This window comes from Apteryx rowi, unplaced genomic scaffold (assembly GCF_003343035.1).
Source record: "Apteryx rowi isolate R43461 unplaced genomic scaffold, aptRow1 scaffold_253, whole genome shotgun sequence".
NCBI lineage: Eukaryota > Metazoa > Chordata > Aves > Apterygiformes > Apterygidae > Apteryx > Apteryx rowi.
The window spans coordinates 442,635-453,407 of NW_020448897.1; positions in this window are offsets into that span (position 1 = coordinate 442,635).

Here is a 10,773-nt window from a genome sequence, read left to right on the forward strand (position 1 = left end):
GGGCGGCTGCAGGGAGGCCTCGGCTCAATTTCGCAAAATGGCCACCTCGGACGGGCAGAAAAGGCGGCGGGGGGGGGCGGGGGGAGTCTCCCCTCGAGCGTACTTACAGTGGGATTTCTGTCTAAGGAGCAGAGCCGAGGGTGCTGGGGGAGCGGACGTCTGGTGAGGAGTGCGGGGCAAAGGCGCTGAGGAACGTGCCAGGATGAGCCCCGCGCACAGGGCGCAGCCCCGGCGCTGCTCGCAGGGCAGCGGGCCGCCCGGCGCACGTGTGCTGCGCGCTCCCCGGGCCGCGCTGCTGCGGGGAGGCCTGCTCCGGCCCCTCACCTCGGAGCTCAGCGCAGGGGGCCTCCCCTTCACGTGGGCAGCAAATCACCGCTCGGGCACGCATATCGCAGCCCCGCAGAGCGGTTCTCCTAGCCGGGACTGAGCTCCGAGCTCTGCACACGCACACACGAACATACACACGCAAAGTTTCTCTGAGCAGATGCCTCAGCAGCTCAGCATCCTGCAATGGATCCATTGCAGGAAACCTCGGCCGCCCCGGGTGCCCACAAAGCCCCACAAGAGCTCGTTGTATCTGGAGCGATCTCGCCACCAGATTCCGGGCGCAGGGTGCCGGGGGACGGGGCGGGGGACGACACGGGATGACTTGGGTTCAAGCACCTCGTGGGACAACTCGTAAATCACCGCGGAACTGGCGGCTACATCCAAAACTGAACGTTTTATTTATTACTAGTAGTGTTCTTGTTAATTAGTTTCCTCGCTGTGTGGCTGTGTCAGGCTGCGCCGGGAAGAGTCTTCACCGCTTCCTCCTGTACTTTGCGGTTCAGTTTTATTAAAGCAGTGCTCCCGCGCCGTCCGGCTGCAGACGGTCGGGGTTCGGAGCTGGTCTGACCTGGGGTCACCTCTGGAGCCGGGCCGGCCGCGGTGCGCCCCGGGCGCGCCCGCCCGCGCCGCCCTTGGGCTCCCGGGGCGTGTGAAGTCCGGGGTCCCGCACAGCCCAGCGGCGTTTGTCCGGGGCACAAAGTACAACTGTGAACTCTCAAGCGCCGTCTGCTGAAGAAACATACCCCGGCGCTTGCACAATGAGCTATTTTCCATCAGTTGTGTAAAGAATAGTTAGCTGATGACTTGAAAATTCAATTGAATACCTGCCCGGACTTAAGTATAAATATTATTTTATAAAAGAACAATATGTAATTAAAAACTAATATTTAACAACTTAAATGCCTATCCTCTAGGAAATAACAGCCTTTCTTCGCAAAACCTCCGAGATTGACTTCTCTTCCTCCTGTAAAATGAGGCCAGATTTAATTCTCCAAAGAATCAGTGAGATCAAGTATTTCAGCGCTCAATTTACAGCTCCGGGGTATGTGGGACCCTTTCCCAGCTATCTGGGTAGGCGAGGAAATAACTCCGGGAAGGAGGAGGGGAGAGAGGGAACGAGAATTAATTCCCAAACACCACAGTAACACCTGTGCTATTTCCATAATTCAACGTCACTGCGGCGATCGCTGGGATAGACATCCCCGTAAGAGCGCACCTTTAAATTACAAACAGGAAAACGGCACAACTCTTTCAAGCAAACAAACAAACAAACACATCAGGTTTGCTCATTTAAAAAGAAGCGCCCTGTTTTTGGAAGATGGCTCCGTGGAGCACTTTGATCTAGTCATGATATAAGCAAGTAACTATGCGAGGTACCATCCACCATCTCCATGAAAATCCTCGCGTGTTGTGTGGACTTGCTCATTGGGCTGGAAGAAGCGAACTATAAACGATTCTGTTAGTTTCCCTGATGCCTTAGAAAGAAATCATACCGACTTCGAGGGCCCCGGTGCCCCTCGGAGGATCGTTCACTTCGCCCCGCTCCGCTCCCCCTCGCAGCAGCTCAGTTTTTCCCCGCAGCGGTCGCACCGCGGCTGGGCTGCAACTTCTCCCAAACCAAACCCTTCAGACTCCGCAAACTTCTCTTTCTCCTTTCTCACTCTCATCTCCTAAACCGATAGCTAAAGGGGGAAAAAGCCCTCCCGTGTTAACCTCCCGGAGAGATGGGAAGCGGAGGCCAGGCGGACACTCTCCCTGTCGCGGCCCCCCCTTAGCGGCCTCGCTGCTGTCTTGCCTGTGGCGGTGCCACCGCACCCGCGTTTTGCTCTACCTATACGAGCCCCTAACCGGGGCTTGGCTCCGCCGCGCTGAGACGCGGGGAAGCTGCAAAGCAAATTTTCGGCAGCGACGCTATGCTGGCTGCACTGGCTGTGGAGCAGCCTCCTCGCAGCCTCACGCACTCCTTCCTACAAGGAGGTTCAGGCTCCTTGTTTCCCTTAATGATCTCTTGCTTTTGCCTCCGGAGAGCTCTCCCTCCGCGACATCCCCGGCCCGCGGCCGGAGGCTGCTGTCGCTCGGAGCGCCGCGTAGCTGTGCGCCTTCTTCGGGGCTCGAGTCATTCCCTCGGCGGGGAGCGGAGCCCGGTGCAGCTAGCCTGCTTCGCCCAGAGCTCTAGCTGCCTTCTCTGACCTGCGATCAAAAAAAGCATTTTCTTTACCATATGATTCCCCCCCCCCCGTAACTGTCTGTGGAAAGTGAAAAACAATTGGAGGTAGGCTATTTCTGGAGAGAGCCGCTGTGTGCGCGCTCGCTCGCCCATATGGAGAAAATTACCCCTCGAGTGCAGACTTTCGTTGCATTCCAGTATCAAACAGCCCAGACGTAGCAGGAGCTGGGAGAGGGGGTCACTTTCGATTCCCGATTGCCGCTCCTGCCGGGTGAAGGGCCGGAGAGGGGGAGCGATGCGGCTCCCCGGGACCCCTGCAGCCCTCCTCCAAAGCTGCCCTGGCTGCCACCCCGCCGAGCCGCCGGGCGACGCGGGCTCGGCACGGCGGCCGCCGGCACCAGCGGAGACAGCGATCCGGGGAGACCGTGCCCCGCTGACCACAGCAGCCGGAGGAGAAAGCCCTGCTCCGACACGCATTCCCCTTGCTCAGCGCTGCCTTCCCACCCTCTTTAGCGAGTGGCACGCGTACAAAGCGTACTAACGCTGGCACAGCACCCCGGGTGCTGTTTGCTATCGTGCCGTGCCCGTGCTCATGCGGCAAAAATCCCTTGAACCAACTATTTCAACAAGACCATGCCACCGAATTTCTGTATATGTATTTTACAGAGAGGGCTGGCGGCTGTGAAGGAGTCGATCGACCACGATATTAAATATCCTTTCGCAGCCCATTGTTCGCTCCGCGGCCCGCGCCTGCGGAGCAGGGTGCCCTGACGCGGGCGCAGCACTTCTGCTGAGACTCCCCGCAGTGCCTCGACCTTTCTCCCTCTGTTCCTGAAGCGATAATATCCTGGCCAAACGGTTAGCGATTTGTGTCCCCGACGGGAATGATCGGGGAAGCGACTTGGAGACAGGCAGACACCTCTCCCCTAGGTATCCGCTCCTTTCTGCACTGCTTCGAGATGAAGTTTTCTAAAACTCCGAAGCAAGCTTTTTCTCTATTTTTGCCCTTCCTCTAGGAAGGAAATAAATACAGACTATAAAAGCACATTCTATTCAAAGCTACTCCGGGGCTGAATGTAGTTGTTGGATAGGAGCATCCAACACAACACAACAGAGCAGTAACGAGATGGAATCACACGTACAGTTTAAGAAAAATTCCACACGTGTATGTTTGACATATATTATGCATGTATAAAAAGCCACCCCGGGTCTCGGGGGCCTGAAACATCCACGGAAATAGCTGATTTTGCTTTAGGAGCTCTGTTTTATGACACTCTGTGACTTCCACGGCGCGCACATCCCTGCAAGCTTGAATATTTGGGAATACACATCAGCTAGGGAAAGAATTCAGCGAGGTTATGCGTGTCAGAGCAGGATACTTATGTTTCTATTCTACGATGCCACTGCAAGCAATTACGTACTTGAAGTCCTCGAAAATGCATGATTTAAACTGAAATACGTATTAATTAGTATACTAAGTGACACTTTAATGTGCTAATATTGAATTGCTATACTTCATACAATGGAAGACTAGAAAATTATTTGAGAGTTACTTTTTCACTGCAAACTCCTTCTGTCTCATATGGGTCACGGGGAGATAGGTCCTGCGGGTGGCTGGAGGCACCAGTGGGCAGAGCGGATCTCCCCGAATACCCCTCTCTGTTCTTGCAAGCTTGAATTTCGCCAAACGATTGGTGAGAGTGAACACAAAAACGATCCGCTCGTCGAGCAGCGGGAGGCGAGCGAGCGGACTCGCAGGCGCTTCGCTTCCTTCCAGGCTCGACCGAGCGGCGGGTCCGCCGCTCGCAGGTGAGGAGGCGCCGGCGCCGTGGCGTTTGGGGCTCGCGGGGAAAGCTCCCCGGCGCAGGCAGCCACGGGCTTCCCCGGCGGGGAGGCCAGCACGGGAGCTCAACGCAGGGCACCGTGCCTTGCATAAAAATCCTCGACCCTATGGAAAAATAGGCATGACCCTCCATGTTATTCCCCCCCCCCCCCAATAATAACAACAACAAAAAAAACGCATCATGAAGTGAAAAGCAAACGTGCCCTTGGCGGGACTGCAGGATCGGGCCCTTTGGAAGCAAGATGCATAGGAATAATTAACAAAATTAAACGTCTGTAGGAGAAACCAAAACAATCAAAAGGTCAACAAAAAGTGCCGGGCTGAGTTAGTGGTAAATAATGTGATTTTCTATTTTTCCTTAGATTTTTAACAAAGCTTTTGAAGATTTTGTTTGTTTTCTTTCCTTCCCATATTGACAGTGTTAGACTAAAAGAAAGTTACGGAAAGTTTGTAGCTACAGCCCCCTCGTCGGATATGACCTCTCCTGCCGGTAAAACCCCCCTGCCGACCCCTGGGCGCTCCAGCCCCTGATCCTGAAGGGGGGCTTTAATTTGTAAATCTGACAGCATACGGACAGGGCACGAAAGCGCGACTTCCTGGCGTTTGCAGAAGAAAAGCCTGACTCTGCACGGGAGCTCCGAGCGGGACCGCTCGCTCCGGGAACAGCACTGATAGGAAATACTAACTGGGGGGCCGCGGGGGGGGGTGTGAAGGGAGCGAGGAGAGCAAAGAGATAAGGCAGCGCCGGTCCCCAGCAAGCGCGGGAGCGCCGCGCCGCACCGCACCGCGCAGGGAGGGGGATCCTGCGCACCCCCGCGCGGAGCTCGGTAGCGGCCCCTGTCCTCCCCACCCCTCCCCCCGGGCAGCTGAAGTCCCACTGTGGTGGAGAAAGGGGTTTATTGCGTGGACGATGCATTTCTATTTTGGGATCCATCTTCTTCCATCAAGAAAAATAAGTACCAGGTGTAACCTCTTCTTTTGCACGCTCTTTCTTCACAAATGCAAACTCTCCCCTTTAGGGTTTGCTGCGCCCTTCAGGACTTTTTCGCTCACATAGGAAGCAAAGCGCGATTTCTCAAGCGATTTCCAGAGAGCCCCGAGCACGTGCACTCCTTTATTGGCCTTGCAGGTCTGCCCTGGGTCTTAGTTTATTTTTTGAGCCTGGCGAGTTTTCATCCAGGGAGAGTCCTTGTGGCAGAAACACTCTTTCACACGGGAGATACGCTCAGAAACCTGCAGTTTTCACGGTCTCTTCTGTTAATTGGTTACTGGGAAGGTAGAGCCTGTTTGTATTCGAGTTCAGCATCCAGCTGCTGAAAACGATCAATAATTCTCTGGCGTACAATATTGCCGACACACAGAGCATCTCCTTGGCCGACGGAATTGCCACTAAAAGATCCCTTTCGGGGTCGAACAGGAGGGAGCCTAGGTAACTCGTGAGATGGGCAGGAAAGACAGTCACTTTTTAAAAATGCCTCTCACCTGTATCAAATAGCGCGCAAGTGTGAGGAGCTGCCATAAATGGCATGTAACAGCCACGATTTTGAATGAGGTGTGAAAAAAGCGCAGGGGTTTAGATAGATCGATTGGAAGCTATTTCGGCGGTTTCCCCGGAGTAACAGGTTTTAGACGTGTAACCGATCTTTTCGGAGATATTTTAAGCCTTGGGCTTACAATAAGCGCTGTGTTAACGGGTAGCTCAGAAATATGCGCAGTTTGGAGGATAAGGATTTAAAGTGTGTGTCGATGCGTGTGTGTGCATACAAGCGTGAATGTGCGTGCATACATGCATGCGCCCACCCGAAAAAAAAAAAGGCAAAAGAAAGCAAGCATCTCCGGGACTCCTCCCGGCTTTTCAGCCGCTGCTTTCTCCAGCCAGCTCAGTTTTAGGGAGCCCGTCTCCCGCGCGGCCGCAGCCCGCGCTCGCTGCCGCCGGGGCCGCGCCGGGCGCGGGGCGGCGGAAGGCCCTTGCCGGCGGCGGGCGCCGGGGGCCGGGCGGTGCCCGCGGCCGCCGGCAGGGGGCGCTGCCGCCACGCGGATGCGCGCCGGGGCCGGGGCCGGGGTCCGCGCTCGCGCCCGCCGCCGCGGAGGGGGCGGCTCGCTTGTCCGCCGCGGCCGCTGCGCCGCGAGGGCGCGTGTTTGGCGAAAGAGTTTAAGGTCCGCGTCCATCCGCCCGACGGTCAGGCGCGGTGTCAGCATTGTGTTATTAATTCTATCCGCGCACAGCACTGGTATTTTCTCCTGCTTCCTCCGCACATGTTGACATTTAAAATTATCTGGAGTTTGGCACGGACGAGTGTAGATTATGGATTCGTATGTAAAACCGGGGATTTGCTCTTTTCCTGGTGTGCTGTGTTACTAACGTCATTTTGGAACCTCGAATCCAGCGTTCCCGAGACGCGAATAGATTTGTAAAAAAAAGTCAAGTTTCCTCGGGCTTTCGGAGAGCGGGGAGTGTGCCTTGCTGGGGGGTTGTCCAGCGCCGAGCACACTGAGGCCCAGCCGACCGAAAGCCGCTCTCGCTGTCCCCCTGCGGGGGGAGTGGGGGAGGTCGGGTGTTTCTGCTCCAGCCACACGACGCCTCGATTCTTTTCTCTTTTGTTCCGATGCGCTGTTGTCGTTGAAGGGGGGGGAGGGTGCGTGCGTGTAGGGGCAAGGTTGCTCTGGATTAGAGTCTAGGTGAATAAACGAAGCGACTGTCCCGGAACCGCTTTTCCCGCGGCGGGCAGGCGCTCGGCCCGGCCTGGGCGGCGGGACCCCGGGGAGCGAGGACGGACCTTTCGCGGCCGGTCCCGCAGCGGCCCCCCCCGCAGCCGCTGCAGCCCCCGCCCGCCGCCGTGACGGGCCCCCAGCGCCTCGCACGGCCAGAATGGGAGGCGCGGGGGAGGCAGAAGGATTTCAGGACTGCTCTCCCTGATGCGGACACCCGTGAAAAGCAGGCCCGGTTGCCCGCCCTGACGCCCAGTTTGCCGGGTGGGGGGGGGTTGTCTGCCTGGAAAGCGAGGTCCCCTTTCACACAGGGCTGCGCTGCGACGGGGCGAGCCAGGGCCGCGGCCGCCCGCAGGTCTCGGGCCGGCAGCGAGACCCCCGCAGCCAAATCCACCTGCTTGGCGGAGGGGCCCCGGGCGCCGCGGCGGGGCAGGGCCCTGGCGCCGCCGGCCGTCCCCGCCGCCTCTGCCCGGCTCCTGCGGCGCCCGGCTCGGCGCGGCTCCGCGCCGGGCAGCGCCTCGCGGCCCGTGATCCCGTCCCTTCCGCCACATAATGCGCTTTTGTGAAGGGCTTGCAGCACGCTTAGACCTTTTGACTGGGATTTAGGACGCCTGGAACCGAATTAAATTAGGCATTTAACCATTTTCCCATTTAACTCACGCAGCCCCCCTCCAAACACGACCTGCCTTTGCCACCTCTCCTCCCCGTTGTGGGCACAAATCCCTGGGACCGGAGAGAGAAGGGAGGGACGGATCCAGCCTGGAAGAGAAAGTTAAACTGAGGCTCACACTTCGCTCACCGCCACCCCCCACCCACGAAAGTGCAGCCTGGATCAGCCCGTAAACAGCCGTCTTACCCCGAGGTCTCCCGCATCTGAGGCCTTCCTTGCATTTTCTTTTTGGCTCGGCTTTTAAAAGATGAGTATTAGTTTGGAAATCCGAAGCTAGTGCTTTTGAGGCCAGCCATGTAATTTGACTGCGAATGTAGCGCACCCCTCCCTCCGAGAGAGGCTGCCTCTAAGTATGTTTGGAGCAGATCGGGGATTGCTGGGAAGGCAGCCCCTGCCAGATTTTCTCCTTGTAGACGCCAAGAGGACAGCGAGAACAGCCTGTCAAGTCGCTGAGTAGGAAAAGTTCAAGAGCGTAGTTTCAGGAGCTGTTCCCGGGGCAGCCCGGCGCGGCACGCACCGGCCCCGGCCGGGCAAGGCATAGCACCGGCGCTGGGATCCGCAGCGGCCGGGGGCTGCGCGCGGGCTGAGCGCCGGAGGTGCCCTCGAGAAATAGCCACAGCGAGGAGCGGGAGAGCGATATGGGAATTCAGGGGGAAGGGGAAAATGCTGGGAAGTCCTATCCCAAGCCCCCTTATTTTTTGTTCTGATTGACCCTGGCCTATTTGCTCCGTGGCAAAGCCAAGAGAGCTGATGCTCCACAGGCTTTGCTACTTGCGGTTTTTCTCTCTGTATGTATGTACGCGCTCACACATATATATTCACACACATGTGTACACACACACACACACACACACACACACACACATATATATATATATATATACACACACACACAAACGCAAAACGAGAAGGGCTCCGGGCGGCACGGCGAGCCCGGGGCACAGCCACTGCTTTGCCAGGCTCAATTCGCGCCGCTGGGCCGAGCAGGGATGGACCTCCAGGTTGCTGCGGCTGAGATAATCAGCTTTTCTGGGTTAAATCAGACTTGCTAAAGGACGTCGTTCTCTCTGAGCTCTCCGCTGCAGCTGCAGTCTCCTCCGCTGAGCCCGAGAGCAACGGGACCCCCTTTAGGAAGGGATTTTAGGCTAGTGAATTTTTTACCGGCAGTAAAGAGGGTCGAGGGAAATCTAACGCGGGTTTTCGACGGTTGTTCCCTCTGTGTGTGTATATGACGGTGAGACTGTTTTTCACACGGATATAATTCCCCCCTCCCCAACTGCAGAAATACTTGATGCAGTTTTCAAAGCAGCCCTATGATTATGGCAGGATGTCTGGAAAAAGCAAAAAAAGGAGCTGAAGTTTTTCCAATTCAAATTCATTTCACAATCCCGGGAAGTGTGAATACGCAGATGCAGAACACGGCTCGTCCTGAGAGAAGTTTCTTTTTTCTTTTCAGCGCTCACAAACTAAGAACCCAGCTGAGTTCAGCGCATCAAACACCCGTCATATTTCGGGCACTTTCTCAACCTCGCTTATTTCAAAAAAATTATCGGCAAGAATAGCTTTACCGCCGGGTTGAGGGGAAAAGGGTCGCACGGAGAAGGGGCGAAGGGACCTGAAAGTTAAAATAATAGCGATTCACGAAGCACTCAAGGAGAGGGTGAAGGCAAATCCATCTGCCCCCTCTGGAGCAAGCTTAGCTCAGCGGGTCCGTGTTTCTTTGCGCCTGGACGGAGTCCTGCGCCTATGTCTACACGGCTATCTGCGGGAAAGAGACATTTTCCCAAATATATGAGACCTGAGAGGATTTCACCTCCCTGCAAAATCTGTCAGAAGAACTGAGTTACACTAACGTGTCTTCCGTACAGACATCTCTCTCACTTTGTCTCTGCAATCACATGCACGTGTGTATATAGATGTCTATACATACAGACGCGCAAAGCCTGGAGAACAGATTTACGTTTACGTATGAAGTGAACTTCTCTGTACACAAAGTACGTACAGTACGGTGTGCACAAAGGGAAACACATCTTTAAACAAAGATACGTATAAAACTATTATCCTTGCATACCCAGTGCTATTTTTATCACATCTATTTAACACGGTTCCGTCGATTTGTTATTGTGTTAAAAATATCGGCTAGCTGCAAACAGACAGTTTTACAAGAGAGCGGCGAAGGCGAACAGATTTCAGCTTGCCCATTACTGAAAAGAAGCGAGTATGTTCCCAGCACCGTTTAGACATCGATTTTTAGTGTATTTTAATGCAGTGGAGTAACGGATTCTTTGTGTATAAAGTAGAAAGAAAATTGAAAGCAAAGTCCAGGAACGAAGGAAAGAAACGCTAGACTGGTTTTAATACTCCCCCCATGTCTTAGTTCAACAGAAACATTAATTTACATTAGCAATTCTGCATCTTTAAGATAAATTACATAGCAGCGTAATAGATTTAAAGTACGCCAGATTTTTTATCATTAATTGTAAATGTGCAAAATACCTGCTGGTACTTCACTTTAGAAGAATGTAATTGGCAAAAATGGGAGGCTGATGAATAGATAATAGATCCTTAACTACCAATAAACAGTAAGCACCAGCCAAGAGTATTAGGATGTGATCATAATTATTCTGCAGCCGCAGCCAATGGGAGGAGGAGAACTCAGCCCTAAAATCATCCCCGGACCCAAAGGTAATCGCGAAAATACGGACAAGGCTGGAACTGGAGACTTGCTCCCCTGTCCCGTTTGCAAGAGCCCAGCGTGTCCCAGCTTTGCATAATGCAACTGCTCTCTGCTTTGTTTTCAGCACCGCACGGTGCCAGGAGTGCAAAGAGGTGAAGGAAAAAATACATAAGTTTGGAGGAGGAGGGAAACACATTCTCTCACTGGGAGGAAACCTTTTCAAGGTGGGGCATCTCTCCGGGACACCCCGGGGCTGCCGGGCTCCTTGCAGACCAAGGTAACCTCACCCGGGCTGAGAGGACCCGAGAGGTGGCAGGGAGAGGGGTTGTCACGCTGGCAGAGGCGCGTTAACTTCATCGAGCGATCAGAGCAGGGATGCA